Genomic DNA, 17,987 nt, shown 5'->3' on the forward strand with positions numbered 1-17,987 from the left:
TTTCACTCGGCCAATATTTATAGAGTCCATTGTGCCCTGTTACGGGCACTGCAGATAAAACCATGAAGGGAACAAAGTCCCTGTCCTCCTGGGGGTTCCTCTTCTACAAGGGGAGGCTGATATATTTATTTTTTTCATTCATTCATTCATTCATTCATTTAGCTAGCTAGCTAGCTGTGCTGGGTCTTAGTTGCGGCATGTGGGATCTAGTTTCCCGACCAGGGATCGAACCTGGGCCCCTTGCATTGGCAGCTCAGAGTCTTAACCACTGGACCACGAGGGAAGTCCTGGGGAGGCTGATAATTAACCACACGAGCACGTAGGCATAGCCCATGACATCAGACAGTGACACAGGCAATGAAGAAAGATAAAGCAGCCTAGAAGAGGAGGAGGGGCTTAGGATTCCAAGTCATCAGCAATTGCAGGCCAGGTGATCAGAAAAGGCCTTTTTAGACATGATGCTTGACCTGGGGCCTGAATGCCTTGAGGAAGAGAATTCCTGGGAAACGGACTAGGAAGTTCAGATGTGTGCAGGTGGGAGTGGGACTGGCTTGCTCTAAAAAGAGTGAAATGGACAGTGTGGTTGGAGGAAAGTTAAAAAGAGCAAGAGGAATAAAAAAAATGAGGTCTGGGGCTTCCCAGGTGGCAAAGTGGTTAAGAATCCACCTGCCAATGCAGGGGACACGGGTTCAAGCCCTGGTCCTGGAAGATCCCACATGCCACAGAGCAACTAAGTCTGTGTGCCACAACTGCTGAGCCTGTGCTCTAGAGCTCCCAAGCCACAACTGCTGAAGCCCATGTGCCACAACTACTGAGCCCATGTGCCACAACTACTGAGCCCACACGCCGCATCTACTGAAGCCCGCGCGCCTAGAGCCCATGCTCTGCAACAAGAGAAGCCACCACAATGAGAAGCCCACTCACCGCAAGGAAGAGTATGCCCATCTTGCCACAACTAGAGAAAGCCTGTGCACAGCGACGAAAACCCGATGCAACCAAGATAAATAAATAAACAAATTTATATTAAAAAAAAGTAGGGTTATAGTCACAGATCCCAAGAGGAGGGGGCCCGCCATGCCCTGGGGCAGCCCCAGGGTCCGCCAGGAGGCAGAGGGGAGCAAGGGGAAGACAGGTCAAGTGCCCTTACCGTGGTTTCCATGGGAAGAAACGGGTGAGTCAGGGTAAATAGATTCAGGATTGTCTAGTTTGAATAACTGCAGCAGACTCTACGGCATAGGGACAGCCCTTAGCTGTCTGGTACCTGGCCCTGGGGTGACTAGGACAGGGAAATAGTGGCCCAGGGTATAATAGCCTAATAAAGGAGGCGGTTGAGGGGTTAGGCTCTGGATTGGATGGTTTGCATACAAAAGGCACGCACGAAGGCAGGTTGTTTGCTATCTCTAGGAATTAGCTAGTCCTGACATGGGCATTCCCTCCAGGGTCAGCAAGACCCCAACATGTCAAAGCAGCAAAATCACAGAAAAAAAGGAGAGAATTAATACACATCCTCCCCCCCCCCCCAGGAGACAAGTTCAATGTCATGAGACATTTTTGGTTGGTACCATTTAGAGGACAGGCGAGGGGTGCTATTGGTGTCTAGCGGGTGGAAACCAGGCATGTTGCTCAACATCCCACAATGCCCAGGACAGCCCCCCTCCCCCATCTGCGGATGAGCCAGCCCCGAACGTCCATTGTGCTGAGGTTGAGAAATCCTGGTTCAGAGCAAAATGCAAAGACTTATTTCCCCAATTAACAGTTGATTAATTAAATAAACAGTTTCCTGATTCAGTAGACTTTTCTTGGTCCGGACCTTGCCACGGAACACGGGGGCAAATGCAAATTGGATGGACGTGGGGGGGCCATATGATCTGATATAACTGGCTGACTCAAGACCCAGATGTTCAAACTGCACTGTGAGAAAAGCTCTAGAAAGAGCGGAATGGAGGGAGAGTTCCACATGCCAACTGTTTATATTCCTCTTCCTGGGTCTTTGATTTGAGGAGAAAACATGAGTAATTGTTTTGCTCTGCAACACATAGGCGGCATCTGCTCTATGTTCCAAGCTCCTGCCTAGATCTTGTGAGCACGCCATACACATCTGTCGATCAAATCATATATGCCTGTATGAATGACTGTGCATTCGGTAGGTGCATGAGTATTTGATGAATAAACGAATGAGTGAATGGAAATCATGAATATATTTTCGAGGAATTACGAATACATTTAAAGCGAGGTAAGAATGACTTGTTTTTCTTTGTTTTTTTTTTTTGCGGTACGTGGGCCCCTCACTGTTGTGGCGTCTCCCGTTGCGGAGCCCAGGCTCCGGACGCGCAGGCTCAGTGGCCATGGCTCACGGGCCCAGCCGCTCCGCGGCATGTGGGATCTTCCCGGAGCGGGGCACGAACCCGTGTCGCCTGCACCGGCAGGCGGACTCCCAACCACTGTGCCACCAAGGAAGCCCATGACTTGTTTTTTAATGCCATTTGCAGCAACATGGATGGACCTAGAGATGATCATACTAAGTGAAGTAAGTCAGACAGAGAGAGACAAATATCATATGATATCATGTATATGTGGAATCTAAAATATGACACAAATGAACTTATCTACGAAACAGAAACAGACTCACAGACATAGAGAACAGACTTGTGGTTGCCAAAGGGGAGGGGGTGGGGGAGGGATGGACTGGGAGATTAGCAGACGCAAATTATCATATATAGGATGGAGAAACAACAGGGTCCTACTGGATAGCACAGGGAACTATATTCAATATCCTGTGAGAAACCATAATGGAAAAGAATATGAAAAAGAATGTATAACTCAATCACTTTGCTATACAGCATAAATTAATACAACATTGTAAATCAACTATACTTCAATAAAATACATTTTAACAATTAAAAATATTTTTAAAAATAAGGATGACTTGTTTTTGAATCTTCCTAATTCCTTCATTAAAAGCCAAACACCAAGGGAGGGAGAAGCAAGAGGGAAGAGATACGGGAACATATGCATATGTATAACTGATTCACTTTGTTATAAAGCAGAAACTAACACGCCATTGTAAAGCAATTATACTCCAATAAAGATGTTAAAAAATTAAAATAAAAAAAAAAAAAGGGGGCTTCCCTCGTGGCGCAGTGGTTGGGAGTCCGCCTGCCGATGCAGGGTACACGGGTTCGTGCCCAGGTCCCGGAAGATCCCACATGCCGAGGAGCGGCTAGGCCGGTGAGCCATGGCCGCTGAGCCTGCGTTTCCGGAGCCTGTGCTCCGCAACGGGAGAGGACACAACAGTGAGAGGCCCGCGTACTGCAAAAAAAATAATAATAAAAAAATTTTTTTTAATTTAAATAAAAACACCACCCCCCCCCTAAAAAAAAAAAAAAAAACAGCAAACACAGCAAGTAAAAATACCTACAGACAACATTTTCGGTAAAACTAGGTGAACCCCAGTGAACCCTAGAATACAAGCAGATGGGCTCAACCAAATACATATTTCTTATTCTAAATCACAAATAAAATAATAGCAGTTATGAGCAAACAAATATGTAAAATTAGGAAATCTCAGAAAGGAGATGGGTGGGGGGAAAATGACATAAACAGGAGATGACAAGGGTCAGAAAAGGACTAGAAACTTTAAAAAAGACATTTTACAAAATGCCAGGTAAACTATAGGAAGCACGAGAATGAATAGAAGCACAGAAAATAGAGTAAGTGAAACTGATGTCAGAAAGAAGAAAAAAACTCCTGGGCTTCCCTGGTGGTGCAGTGGTTGCGAGTCCGCCTGCTGATGCAGGGGACACGGGTTCGTGCCCCGGTCCGGGAAGATCCCACATGCCGCGGAACGGCTGGGCCCGTGAGCCATGGCCGCTGAGCCTGCGCGTCCGGAGCCTGTGCTCCGCAACGGGAGAGGCCACAGCGGTGAGAGGCCCGCGTACCACAAAAAAAAAAAAAAAAAAAAGTCATAAAAATCATAATCTAATAAACTTTCCTGAAAGAAAGAATTTGAAATTGAAGGGCCAAGAATATAACTAGGAAATTGGCCAAAAAGAGTCATCCACAAGACACACTCCAGGAGAACTACTAGTTTATTGGGTTTTTTTAAGGGGAAAATAATTATTTGCACATCTGAGCAATAGATCACGTTAACTTAGAAGGGAAAGAAAAGCAGATTAGCAACAGATTTTTTGATGTTCTAGGAGAGAGTGGTTTAACAAGTGTATGATACTTAGCAGCATATTAAAAAAAAAAATCTTGACCAAGTGGGGTTTATTCTAGCAATGCAAAGATGGCCAAAATTAGGAAATCATTAATAAAATTTATCATCTTAACAGAGCTAAGAAGAAAAAAATCACATGATCATCCCCAATACGCTAAAAGGACATTTGACAAAATTGAATAACTATTCACTTTAACATGCTATTAAATATGAAGTGATAGTTCTTTAAAATATTGATAGATAGCCCAAAATTCAGGATCTCAATGAGCAAATATTAGAGGCTGTAATGCAAATAACACTAGTGTCTAAATTTCAATCAGAGACAAGAATGCCCACTATTTTCACTGCTATTTACCACAGAGAACGTGTTTTCCACTGTGTGAAAATCTAATGAGATCTCACTCACCTGTCCTGAGATTGTTCTGGGTATCACAGAGCCAACAGGTGAAAGCAATTCAGTTTTAAGTGACTCAGCACATTCATTTGCCAAATATTCTTTGCATATTTACAGTTTTTAGGCATTCTTTTAGGAACGAGCGATACCAGTGAGCTGGAATAGAAGATGATCCTGTGGTCAGGTTGACAGTTGTACCCCACATTCCATTTTGTTTCCTGCCAGGATGAATAGCTGTGACTTTCTTCCTGACTCCAGTTGGGATTTTCTGAGGAAAACCATGCAGGGAGCATAAACCTATTCCTTTCTCTGCCCCAGACTCAGACCTGTGGGGTTAATCTCAAGGTACAACAATGCACTATTTGATACAGCTATGAACTAGTGGAGGGAAGAAGGGACACTTCCTTAGCTGGTGTTTTCTTTCTCCCCCTTCCTCCTTCCAAACTAAGAAGTTAATTGCTTGCCCTGCCTTTAAATATACATTCTATCCAGTAGCATTGAAAACATCAGTTCCCTTAGTAAAGCATTGAACCACTTACCAGAATCAACGACACAAAAAGCTGGCTGAAGAGGTATTGAAGCCCTGCTGAAGATCTTAAACACGTGACCACCTTGATTTCCAAACCGCCACCTGACCTTGTGAACTTGCTTTACTCTGCTGGTAATCACTGGGTTTTAACAATTAAGAAGGGTTTTTTTTTTTTTGCCCTCTAAGAGAACAATGCAGTCCTTAAAACTTGTATTTCTCAGTGCTTTACTAAGATATCCGAACTTTTCTACTCTGCTAGGTGGCGGGTAATGCCATGGTTTGTTGAGATTATTTCCACTTGCTCTCAATGACTCAACTTTACTCAGGGGTGAGTCATTTCCAAGATTACAGGTGCTCTCCCCTCCCCCAACCCAGGCCGTGATGGTTCTGCATCTCCATGGCAGCTAGGGCCTCTGTTCCACAGGATGGGGTTTGTTAAAGTTGTCAAGAATAAGGCCCACTTCAAGAGATACCAAGTGAAATTGAGAAGATGGCAAGAGGGCAAAACTGACTACTATGCTTGGAAACAATCGATAATCCAAGATAAAAATAAGTACAACACACGCAAATACGGAACGATAGTACGTGTAACCAATAGAGCTATCATTTGTCGGATGGCTCATGCCCGTGTACAAGGAGATATGATAGTTTGTGCAGCTTATGCTCACGAGCTCCCAACGTATGGCATGAAGGTTGGCCGGACAAATTATGCTGCACCATATTGTACTGGCCTGCTGCTGGCCCGCAGGCTTCTTAATAGGTTGGGTATGGACAGAATTTATGAAGGCCAAGTCGAGGTGGCTGGAGATGAATACAATGTGGAAAGCACTGATGGTCAACCCGGTGCCTTCACCTGTTACTTGGATGCAGGGCTTCCCAGGACTACTACTGGGGATAAAGTTTTGGGGGACCTGTAAATGGAGGCTGGTCTATCCCTCACAGTACCAAAGGGTTCCCTGGTTATGATTCAGAAAGCAAAGAATTCAATGCTGACTTACACCAAAAGCACATCGTGGGGCAGAACGTTGCAGATTCTATGTGTGTTAACTGATTGAAGGAGACGAAGACGCTTACAGAAAACAATTCTCTCAATACATAAAGAACAACACGACTACAGACATGATGGAGGAGAAGGATAAGAAAGCTCATGTTGCAATACGAGAGAATCCGGTGAATGAGAAGAAGGCTGAGAAAGAAGTTAAAGAGAGGAGGTGGAACCATCCAAAAATGTCACTTGCCCAGAAAAAAGATACGGTAGCTCAAAAGAATGCAAGCTTCCTTAGATGTCAGGAATGGGCTGCTGAGAATTAATAAACAAAACCACAACTTCTGTGAAGATTTTTCAGATAAAGACAATAATAAACTTGTTGACAGAGTAGAAAAAATAAATAAATGAATAAAACATTACAGGCAACACTGTATCCCTTCCACCTGGAGGAAGGCTGGCTGTGCCTGCTCCTGTGGTGTTGGAGCGCCGTCTAGTGGTAAAACTAATCCCCTGCAGTCTCGGGCCAGTTCTGCTTTGGCGCCCTGAGAGGACAGAGGTCCCTCTCGAAAACTCAAAATAGGTCCACTTTTCACGGTCCCCTTGGAAAATAATTAAAAACTGGATTACCACCATCCGAGGAAGCTCCAACTTAAAAAAAAATTCTCTTGCGATAATCGACTGTTGGGCAATTAAGATAAAATTCTTTCTGATTTGCAGGTTCTGTTAACTAGGTAACTTCAGTCTCCATCTGCTCACATGGAAAACCGGAGGCCTAGATTCCCTCGTGTTTTCATCAACTCTCTTGACTACATTCACCTGGGGGTCATTAGGGAGTTATCAGGACAGCCAGCACTGGCCCCAAGACTAAGTAAGAACTTTGCCCAGCAGAATTTCTGCTAAAACTAACTGGATGGGAGAGGTATTCTATGTGCACACTTTCCTCACACGTCAGCATTTCCAAATTGGGATGCATCTCGTTACTGAAGGTATATTAGTGCTGGGGTTGAAGAAGGAGTGGCCAGAAAGGCAGGGAAGCAACTGAAATGTCTGCAGATGAATGAATGGATAAAGGAGGTGTGCTATATATGTACAATGGAATATTCCTCAGTCATAAAAGAGAATGAAACATTGTCATCTGCAACAACATGGATGGAGCAAGACATTATCATACTCCGTAAAGACACTGAGACAGAAAAAGACAAATAATATATGATATCACCTACTTGTGGAATCTACAAAAACAGTACAAAGGAATGTATATACAAAAGAGAAACAGCCTCCCAGACATAGAACATAAATTTATGGTACAAAAGGGGAAGGAGGGAGGGATAAATTAGTAATTGGGGATTACTAGATAACCACTCATATATAAAATAGGTAAACAGCAAGCATTTACTGGATAGCCCAGGGAAATGTTTACTACCTTGTAAAAACCTGTAATGGAAAAGGATGTAGATAGTTGAACCACTTTGCTGGATACCAGAAACTAACATAATGTTGTAAATCAACTACACTTCAATTAAAAAACAAATATTACGGGAAACACTTGGTTAGCTTCCCTTCCTCATGGTGCAAAGCTGACTGTGTCCTCTCCTGTGGTGTCGGGGCGCACTCTCGTGGTGACACGAGTCCTCTGCAGGCTGGGGCCAGTCTTGGCCGGGAGCTCTGAGACAGAGGTCAGAGGTCCCGCTATAAAGCTCAAAATAGGGCCACTTTTCACAGTCCCCTTGGAAAATAATTCAAAATTGGATTACGACCATCCCAGGAAGCTCCCAACTAAAAAAAATTTCTCTCGCCCTAATCGATTGCTGGGCAATTATGTAAAATACTTTCTGGTTTGCAGGTTCTATTAACTAGGCCACTTCAGCCTCCATCTGTTGCTATGGAAAAGCTGAGGCCTAGATTCCCTCGCGTTTTCATCAGCTCTCTTGACTACATTCACGTGTGGGGAATTAGACCGTTACCAGGAGGGCTGGCACTGGTCCCAAGAGTCGTAAGTACTCACTTTGACCAGCAGATTTTCTCCTAAAACTACCTGGATGGAAAACTTTTCTACCTGCACAATTTGTTTTCAACATTAGCATTTCCAAAATTGAGATGCATGTTGTCACTGAGGGCATATTACTATTGGGGTTCAAGAAGGGGTGGCCATAAACGTATGGAAACAACTAAAATGTCCTTCATAGATGAATAGATACAGATAGTGTGGAATACATGTACAATAGGATATTCCTCAGTCAAAGAAAGGAATAAAATATTGCCATTTGCAGCAACATGGTTGGAGCTAGAGATTTTTATAGTATGTGAAGTAAGGCAGACAGGGAAAGTCAAATATTCCATGATATCACAGAAATGTGTGGTCTAAATATAATGCAAATGAATCTATACAGAAACCCGAAACAGAGTCAGAAACATACTATACAGCATATGGTTACCAAAGGGGAAAGGGAGGGAGGGACAAATTAGGAGTTTAGCTTTCACAGATACACGCTATTATCATATATAAAATAGATAAACCAAAAGAATTTACTGTGCAGCACAGGGGCCTGTATTCAATATCTTGCAATAACCTTATAATGAAAAGGAATCAAAAATGAAAGAATATAGAGGTATATATACGCATGTAAAAGTGAAGTAACCTGCTGACACCTGTAACTATCACCATATTGTATAGCAACTACACTTCATTTAACAAATAAAGAACAGGGACAACCCTTGGTTAGGTTCCCTTCCTCCTGCTGCAAGGCTGTCTGTGCCTGCTCCTGTGGTCTTGGAGCGCCCTCTCGTGGTGACACTAATCCCCTGCAGTCTCGGGCCAGTCCTGGTTTGGCGCCCTGAGATGAGGTCAGAGGACCCTCTCTAAAACTCAAAATAGGGCCACTTTTCACGGTCCCCTTGGAAAATAATTCAAAACTGGATTACCACCATCCGAGAAAGCTCCAAATCAAAACAAAAAAATTTCTCTTGCGCTAATCGACTGCTGGGTAATTAAGATAAAATTCTTTCTGATTTGCGGGTTCTGTTTACTAGGTAACTTCAATCTCCATCTGCTCATGTGAAAAAGCTGAGGCCTAGATTCCCTCGTGTTTTCATCAACTCTCGAGTACATTCACGTGTGGCTCATTAGAGAGTAATCAGAACAGCTAGCACTGGCCCCAAGAGTAAGTAGGAACTTTGCCCTGCAGAATTTCTCCTAAAACTAACTGGATGAGAGAGTTATTCTATGTGCACATCTTCTTCACACGTCACCATTTCTAAAATTGGGATGCGTCTTGTTACTGAAGGTATATTAGTACTGGGGTTGAAGAAGGAGTGGCCATATGGACAGGGAAGCAACTGAAATGTCTGCATAGATGAATGAATGGATAAAGGAGATGTGGTATATATGGACAATGGAATATTCCCCAGTCATAAAAAAGAATGAAACATTGTCATTTGCAGCAACATGGATGGACCAAGACATTATCATACTCCATAGAGACACTCAGAAAGAAAAAGACAAATAATATATGATATCACTTACTTGTGGAATCTACAAAAAAGTACAAAGGAATGTATATACAAAAGAGAAACAGCCGCCCAAACATAGAACATAAGTTTATGTTACAAAAGGAGAAGGAGGGAGGGATAAATTAGTAATTTGGGATTACCAGATAACCACTCATATACAAAATAGATAAATAACAAGGATGTACTATATAGCCCAGGGAAATGTTTACTACCTTGTAAAAACCTGTAATGGTAAAGGATGTAGATAGTTGAATCACTTTGCTGGATACCAGAAACTAACATAATGTTGTAAATCAACTATACTTCAATTAAAAAACAAATATTACGGGAAAAACCTGGTTAGTTTCCCTTCCTCATGGTGCAAAGCTGACTGTGTCCTCTCCTGTGGTGTTGGGGCGCACTCTCGTGGTGACACGAGTCCTCTGCAGGCTGGGGCCAGTCCTGGCCAGGAGCTCTGAGACAGAGGTCAGAGGTCCCTCTATAAAGCTCAAAATAGGGCCACTTTTCACAGTCCCCTTGGAAAATAATTCAAAACTGGATTACGACCATCCGAGAAAGCTCCAAATTTTAAAAAAATTTCTCTTGCCCTAATGGATTGCTGGGCAATTATGTAAAATTCTTTCAGATTTGCAGGTTCTATTAACTAGGCAACTTCAGCCTCCATCTGCTTCTATGGAAACGCTGACTGCAGGATTCCCTCGCGTTTTCATCAACTCTCTTGACTACATTCACGTGTGGGGAATTAGAGAGTTAGCAGGAGGTTTTCCACTGGTCCCAAGAGTCTTAAGTACTCACTTTGACCAGCAGATTTTCTCCTAAAACTACCTGGATGGAAAACTTTTCAACGTTAGCATTTCCAAAATTGAGATGCATGTTGTCACTGAGGGCATATTACTATTGGGGTTCAAGAAGGGGTGGCCATAAAGGTATGGAAGCAACTAAAATGTCCTTCATAGATGAATAGATACGGATAGTGTGGAATACATGTACAATAGGATATTCCTCAAAGAAAGGAATAAAATATTGCCATTTGCACCAACATGGATGGAACAGGAGATTTTTATAGTATGTGAAGTAAGACAGACAGGGAAAGTCTAATATTACATGATATCACAGAAATGTGTGGTCTAAAACTAATGCAAATGAATCTATACAGAAACCCGAAACAGAGTCACAAACATACAATACAACACATGGTTACCAAAGGGGAAAGGGAGGGAGGGACCAATTAGGAGTTTGGCTTTCACAGATACACGCTATTATCATATATAAAATAGATACACCAGAAGAATTTACTGTAGAGCACATGGGTCTGTATTCAATATCTTGCAATAATCTTATAATGAAAAGGAATCAAAAATGAAAGAATACAGAGGTATATATATACGCATGTAAAAGTGAAGTAACCTGCTGACACCTGTAACTATCACCATATTGTATAGCAACTACACTTCATTTAACAAAGAAAGAACATGGGGCAACCCTTGGTTAGGTTCCCTTCCTCCTACTGCAAGGCTGGCTGTGCCTGCTCCTCTTGTGTTGGAGCGCCCTCTCGTGGTAAAACTAATGCCCTGCAGTCTCGGGCCAGTCCTGGTTGGGCACCCTGAGACGAGGTCAGAGACCCTCTCTAAAATTCAAAATAGGGCCACTTTTCACGGTCCCCTTGGAAAATAATTCAAAACTGGATTACTACCATCCCAGAAAGCTCCAAATTAAAAAAAAAATTCTCTTGCCCTACTCGACTGCTGGGCAATTAATATAAAATTCTTTCTGATTTGCAGGCTCTGTTAACTAGGTAACTTCAATCTCCATCTGCTCATATGGAAAACCTGAGGCCTAGATTCCCTCGTGTTTTCAACTGTCTAGAGTACATTCACGTGTGGGTCATTAGAGAGTAATCAGAACAGCTAGCACTTGCCCCAAGAGTAAGTAGGAACTTTGCCCAGCAGAATTTCTGCTAAAACTAACTGGATGGGAGAGGTACCTTATGTGCACATTTTCCTCACACGTCACCATTTCTAAAATGGAATGCATCTTGTTACTGAAGGTATACTAGTACTGGGGTTGAAGAAGGAGTGGCCATATGGAGAGGGAAGCAACTGAAATGTCTGCATAGATGAATGAATGGATAAAGGAGGTGTGGTATATATGGACAATGGAATATTCCTCAGTCATAAAAGAGAATGAAACATTGCCATTTGCAGCAACATGGATGGACCAAGACATTATCATACTCCATAAAGACACTCAGACAGAGAAACACAAATAATATATGATATCACATACTTGTGGAATCTACAAAAACAGTACAAACAAATGTATATACAAAAGAGAAACAGCCTCCCAGACATAGAACATAAATTTATGGTACAAAAGGGGAAGGAGGGAGGGATAAATTAGTAATTGGGGATTACTAGATAACCACTCATATATAAAATAGATAAACAACAAGGATGTACTCTATAGCCCAGGGAAATGTTTACTACCTTGTAAAAGCCTGTAATGGAAAAGGATGTAGATAGTTGAACCACTTTGCTGGATACCAGAAACTAACATAATGTTGTAAATCAACTACACTTCAATTAAAAAACAAATATTACGGGAAACACTTGGTTAGCTTCCCTTCCTCACGGTGCAAAGCTGACTGTGTCCTCTCCTGTGGTGTTGGGGCGCACTCTCGTGGTGACACGAATCCCCTGCAGGCTGGGGCCAGTCCTGGCCTGGAGCTCTGAGACAGAGGTCAGAGGTCCCTCTATAAAGCTCAAAATAGGGCCACTTTTCACAGTCCCCTTGGAAAATAATTCAAAATTGGATTACCACCATCCCAGGAAGCTCTAAACTAAACAAAATTTCTCTTGCCCTAATCGATTGCTGGGCAATTATGTAAAATTCTTTCTGGTTTGCAGGTCTATTAAGTAGGCAACTTCAGCCTCCATCTGTTGCTATGGAAAAGCTGAGGCCTAGATTCCCTCGCGTTTTGATCAGCTCTCTTGACTACATTCCCGTGTGGGGAATTAGAGAGTTAACAGGAGGTTTTCCACTGGTCCCAAGAGTCTTAAGTACTCACTTTGACCAGCAGATTTTCTCCTAAAACTACCTGGATGGAAAACTTTTCTACGTGCACAATTTGTTTTCAATGTTAGCATTTCCAATATTGAGATGCATGTTGTCACTGAGGGCATATTACTATTGGGGTTCAAGAAGGGGTGGCCATAAAGGTATGGAAGCAACTAAAATGTCCTTCATAGATGAATAGATACAGATAGTGTGGAATACATGTACAATAGGATATTCCTCAGTCAAAGAAAGGAATAAAATATTGCCATTTGCACCAACATAGATGGAACAGGAGGTTTTTATAGTATGTGAAGTAAGGCAGACAGGGAAAGTGAAAAATTACATGGTATCACAGTAATGTGTGGTCTAAAACTAATGCCAATGAATCTATACAGAAAACAGAAACAAGGCCACAAACATACAATACAACACATGGTTACCAAAGGGGAAAGAGAGGGAGGGACAAATTAGGAGTTTGGGTTTCACAGATACACGCTATTATCATATATAAAATAGATAAACAAGAAGGGTTTACTGTAGAGCACAGGGGCCTGTATTCAATATCTTGCAATAACCTTATAATGAAAAGGAATCAAAAACGAAAGGATATGGAGGTATATATATACGCATGTAAAAGTGAAGTAACCTGCTGACACCTGTAACTATCACCATATTGTATAGCAACTACACTTCATTTAACAAAGAAAGAACATGAGGCAACCCTTGGTTAAGTTCCCTTCCTCCTGCTGCAAGGCTGGCTGTGCCTGCTCCTGTGGTCTTGGAGCGCCCTCTCGTGGTGACACTAATCCCCTGCAGTCTCGGGCCAGTCCTGGTTTGGCGTCCTGAGGCGAGGTCAGAGGTCCCTCTCTAAAATTCAAAATAGGGCCACTTTTCATGGTCCCCTTGGAAAATAATTCAAAACTGGATTACCGCCATCCCAGAAAGCTCCAGATTAAAACAAAAAATTTTCTCTTGCGCTAATCGACTGCTGGGCAATTAAGATAAAATCCTTTCTGATTTGCAGGTTCTGTTAACTAGGTAACTTCAATCTCCATCTGCTCATATGGAAAAGCTGAGGCCTAGATTCCCTCCTGTTTTCATCAACTCTCTCGAGTACATTCACGTGTGGGTCATTTGACAGTTATCAGGACAGCTAGCACTGGCCCCAAGCGTAAGTAGGAACTTTGCCCAGCAGAATTTCTGCTAAAACTAACTGGATGGGAGAGTTATTCTTCGTGCACACTTTCCTTACACGTCAGCATTTCTAAAATTGAGATACATCTTGTTACTGAAGGTCTATTAGTACTGGGATTGAAGAAGGAGTGGCCAGAAAGGCAGGGAAGCAACTGAAATTTCTGCATAGATGAATGAATGGATAAAGGAGGTGTGCTATATACGTACAGTGGAATATTCCTCAGACATAAAAAAGAATGAAACATTGCCATTTGCAGCAACATGGATGGACCAAGGCATTATCATACTCCATAAAGACAGTCAGACAGAAAAAGACAAATTATGTTTGATATCACCTACTTGTGGAATCTACAAAACAGTACAAAGGAATGTATATACAAAAGAGAAACAGCCTCCCAGACATAGAACATAAATTTATGGTACAAAAGGGGAAGGAGGGAGGGATAAATTAGTAATTTGGGATTACTAGATAACCACTCATATATAACATAGATAAACAGCAAGGATTTACTGGATAGCCCAGGGAAATGTTTACTATCTTGTAGCAACCTGTAATGGAAAAGAATATAGATAGTTGAATCACCTTGCTGTATACTAGAAACTAACATAATGTTGTAAATCAACTACACTTCAATTAAAAAACAAATATTACAGAAAACACCTGGTTAGTTTCCCTTCCTCATGGTGCAAAGCTGACTGTGTCCTCTCCTGTGGTGTTGGGGCGCACTCTCGTGGTGACATGAATCCACTGCAGGCTGGGGCCAGTCCTGGCCTGGAGCTCTGAAACAGAGGTCAGAATCCCTCTATAAAGCTCAAAATAGGACCACTTTTCACTGTCCCCTTGGAAAATAATTCAAAATTGGATTACCACCATCCCAGGAAGCTCCAAACTAAACAAAATTTTTCTTGCCCTAATCGATTGCTGGGCAATTATGTAAAATTCTTTCTGGTTTGCATGTTCTATTAACTAGGCCACTTCAGCCTCCATCTGTTGCTATGGAAAAGCTGAGGCCTAGATTCCCTCGCGTTTTCATCAACTCTCTTGACTACATTCACGTGTGGGGAATTAGAGAGTTACCAGGAGGTTTTCCACTGGTCCCAAGAGTCTTAAGTACTCAGTTTGCCCAGCAGATTTTCTCCTAAAACTACCTGGATGGAAAACTTTTCTACTTGCACAATTTGTTTTCAACGTTAGCATTTCCAAAATTGAGATGCATGTTGTCACTGAGGGCATATTACTATTGGGGTTCAAGAAGGGGTGGCCATAAAGGTATGGAAGCAACTAAAATGTCCTTCATAGATGAATAGATACAGATAGTGTGGAATACATGTACAATAGGATATTCCTCAGTCAAAGAAAGGAATAAAATATTGCCATTTGCAGCAACATGGATGGAACAGGAGATTTTTATAGTATGTGAAGTAAGGCAGACAGGGAAAGTCTAATATTACATGATATCACAGAAATGTGTGGTCTAAAACTAATGCAAATGAATCTATACAGAAGCCCGAAACAGAGTCACAAACATACAACATATGGTTACCAAAGGGGAAAGAGAGGGAGGGACAAATTAGGAGTTTGGGTTTCACAGATACACGCTATTATCATATATAAAATTGATAAACAAGAAGGATTTACTCTAGAGCACAGGGGCCTGTATTCAATATCTTGCAATAACCTTATAATGAAAAGGAATCAAAAATGAAAGAATATGGAGGTATATATATACGCATGTAAAAGTGAAGTACCCTGCTGACACCTGTAACTATCACCATATTGTATAGCCACTACACTTCATTTAACAAAGAAGGAACAGGGACAACCCTTGGTTAGGTTCCCTTCCTCCTGCTGCGAGGCTGGCTGTGCCTGCTCCTCTTGTGTTGGAGCGCCCTCTCGTGGTGACACTAATCCGCTGCAGTCTCGGGCCAGTCCTGGTTTGGCGCCCTGAGACGAGGTCAGAGGTCCCTGTCTAAAACTCAAAATAGGGCCACTTTTCACAGTCCCCTTGGAAAATAATTCAAAACTGGATTACCACCATCCCAGAAAGCTCCAAATGAAAACAAAAAAGTTTCTCTTGCTCTAATCGACTCCTGGGCAATTAAGATAAAATTCTTTCTGATTTGCAGGTTCTGGTAACTACGTAACTTCAATCTCCATCTGCTCATATGGAAAACCTGAGGCCTAGATTCCCTCGTGTTTTCAACTGTCTAGAGTACATTCACGTGTGGGTCATTAGAGAGTTAGCAGGACAGCCAGTCCTGGCCCCAAGAGTAAGTAGGAACTTTGCCCAGCAGAATTTCTCCTAAAACTAACTGGATGGGAGAGTTATTCTTCGTGCACACTTTCCTCACACGTCACCATTTCTACAATTGGGATGCATCCTGTTACTGAAGGTATATTAGTACTGGGGTTGAAGAAGGAGTGGCCAGAAAGGCAGGAAAGCAACTGAAATATCTGCATAGATGAATGAATGGATAAAGGAGGTGTGGTATATATGGACAATGGAATATTCCTCAGTCATAAAAGAGAATGAAACATTGCCATTTGCAGCAACATGGATGGACCAAGGCATTATCATACTCCATAAAGACACTCAGACAGAGAAACACAAATAATATATGATATCACATACTTGTGGAATCTACAAAAACAGTACAAACAAATGTATATACAAAAGAGAAACAGCCTCCCAGACATAGAACATAAATTTATGGTACAAAAGGGGAAGGAGGGAGGGATAAATTAGTAATTGGGGATTACTAGATAACCACTCATATATAAAATAGATAAACAACAAGGATGTACTCTATAGCCCAGGGAAATGTTTACTATCTGGTAGCAACCTGTAATGGAAAAGAATGTAGATAGCTGAATCACTTTGCTGTATACCAGAAACTAACATAATGTTGTAAATCAACTACACTTCAATTAAAAAACAAATATTACGGGAAACACTTGGTTAGCTTCCCTTCCTCATGGTGCAAAGCTGCCTGTGTCCTTTCCTGTGGTGTTGGGGCACACTCTCGTGGTGACACAAATCCCCTGCAGGCTGGGGCCAGTCCTGGCCTGGAGCTCTGAGACAGAGGTCAGAGGTCCCTCTATAAAGCTCAAAATAGGGCCACTTTTCACAGTCCCCGTGGAAAATAATTCAAAATTGGATTACCACCATCCGAGAAGCTCCAAACTAAAAAACATTTCTCTCGCCCTAATCGATTGCTGGGCAATTATGTAAAATACTTTCTGGTTTGCATGTTCTGTTAACTAGGCCACTTCAGCCTCCATCTGTTGCTATGGAAAAGCTGAGGCCTAGATTCCCTCGCGTTTTCATCAGCTCTCTTGACTACATTCACGTGTGGGGAATTAGAGAGTTACCAGGAGGGCTGGCACTGATCCCAGGAGTCCTAAGTACTCACTCTAAAGAGTAGAATTTCTCCTAAAACTAACTCTATGGGAAGTTCCTGTACATGCACTTTTTGTTTTCAACTATTGCATTTCTAAAATTGGGATTCATGTTGTCACTGAGGGCATATTACTCTTGGGGTTCAAGAAGGGGTGGCCATAAAGGTATGGAAGCAACTGAAATGTCCTTCATAGATGAATAGATACAGATAGTGTGGAATACATGTACAATAGGACATTCCTCAGTCAAAGAAAGGAATAAAATATTGCCATTTGCACCAACATAGATGGAACAGGAGATTTTTATAGTATGTGAAGTAAGGCAGACAGGGAAAGTCTAATATTACATGATATCACAGAAATGTGTGGTCTAAATATAATGCAAATGAATCTATACAGAAAAACGAAACAGTCACAAACATACAACATATGGTTACCAAAGGGGAAAGGGAGGGAGGGACAAATTAGGAGTTTACGTTTCACAGATACATGCTATTATCATATATAAAATAGATAAACAAGAAGAATTTACTGTACAGCACAGGGGCCTGTATTCAATATCTTGTGATAACCTTATAAAGAAAAGGAATCAAAAATGAAAGAATATAGAGGTATATATATATGCATGTAAAAGTGAAGTAACCTGCTGACACCTGTAACTATCACCATATTGTATAGCAACTACACTTCATTTAA

The 17,987-nt window shown here is 41.9% G+C and overlaps 1 protein-coding gene and 1 pseudogene across 1 annotated transcript in view; both read left to right on the forward strand.

Annotated features, from left to right (window-relative positions):
* LOC132416835 (NACHT, LRR and PYD domains-containing protein 2) overlaps positions 1–17,987 on the forward strand; it is a 1,001,898-nt gene that overhangs the window by 973,147 nt on the left and 10,764 nt on the right.
* On the forward strand, positions 5,568–6,425 carry LOC132417313 (large ribosomal subunit protein uL18 pseudogene; annotated as a pseudogene).

Source organism: Delphinus delphis, chromosome 20, assembly GCF_949987515.2.
Source record: "Delphinus delphis chromosome 20, mDelDel1.2, whole genome shotgun sequence".
Taxonomy (NCBI): Eukaryota; Metazoa; Chordata; class Mammalia; order Artiodactyla; family Delphinidae; genus Delphinus; species Delphinus delphis.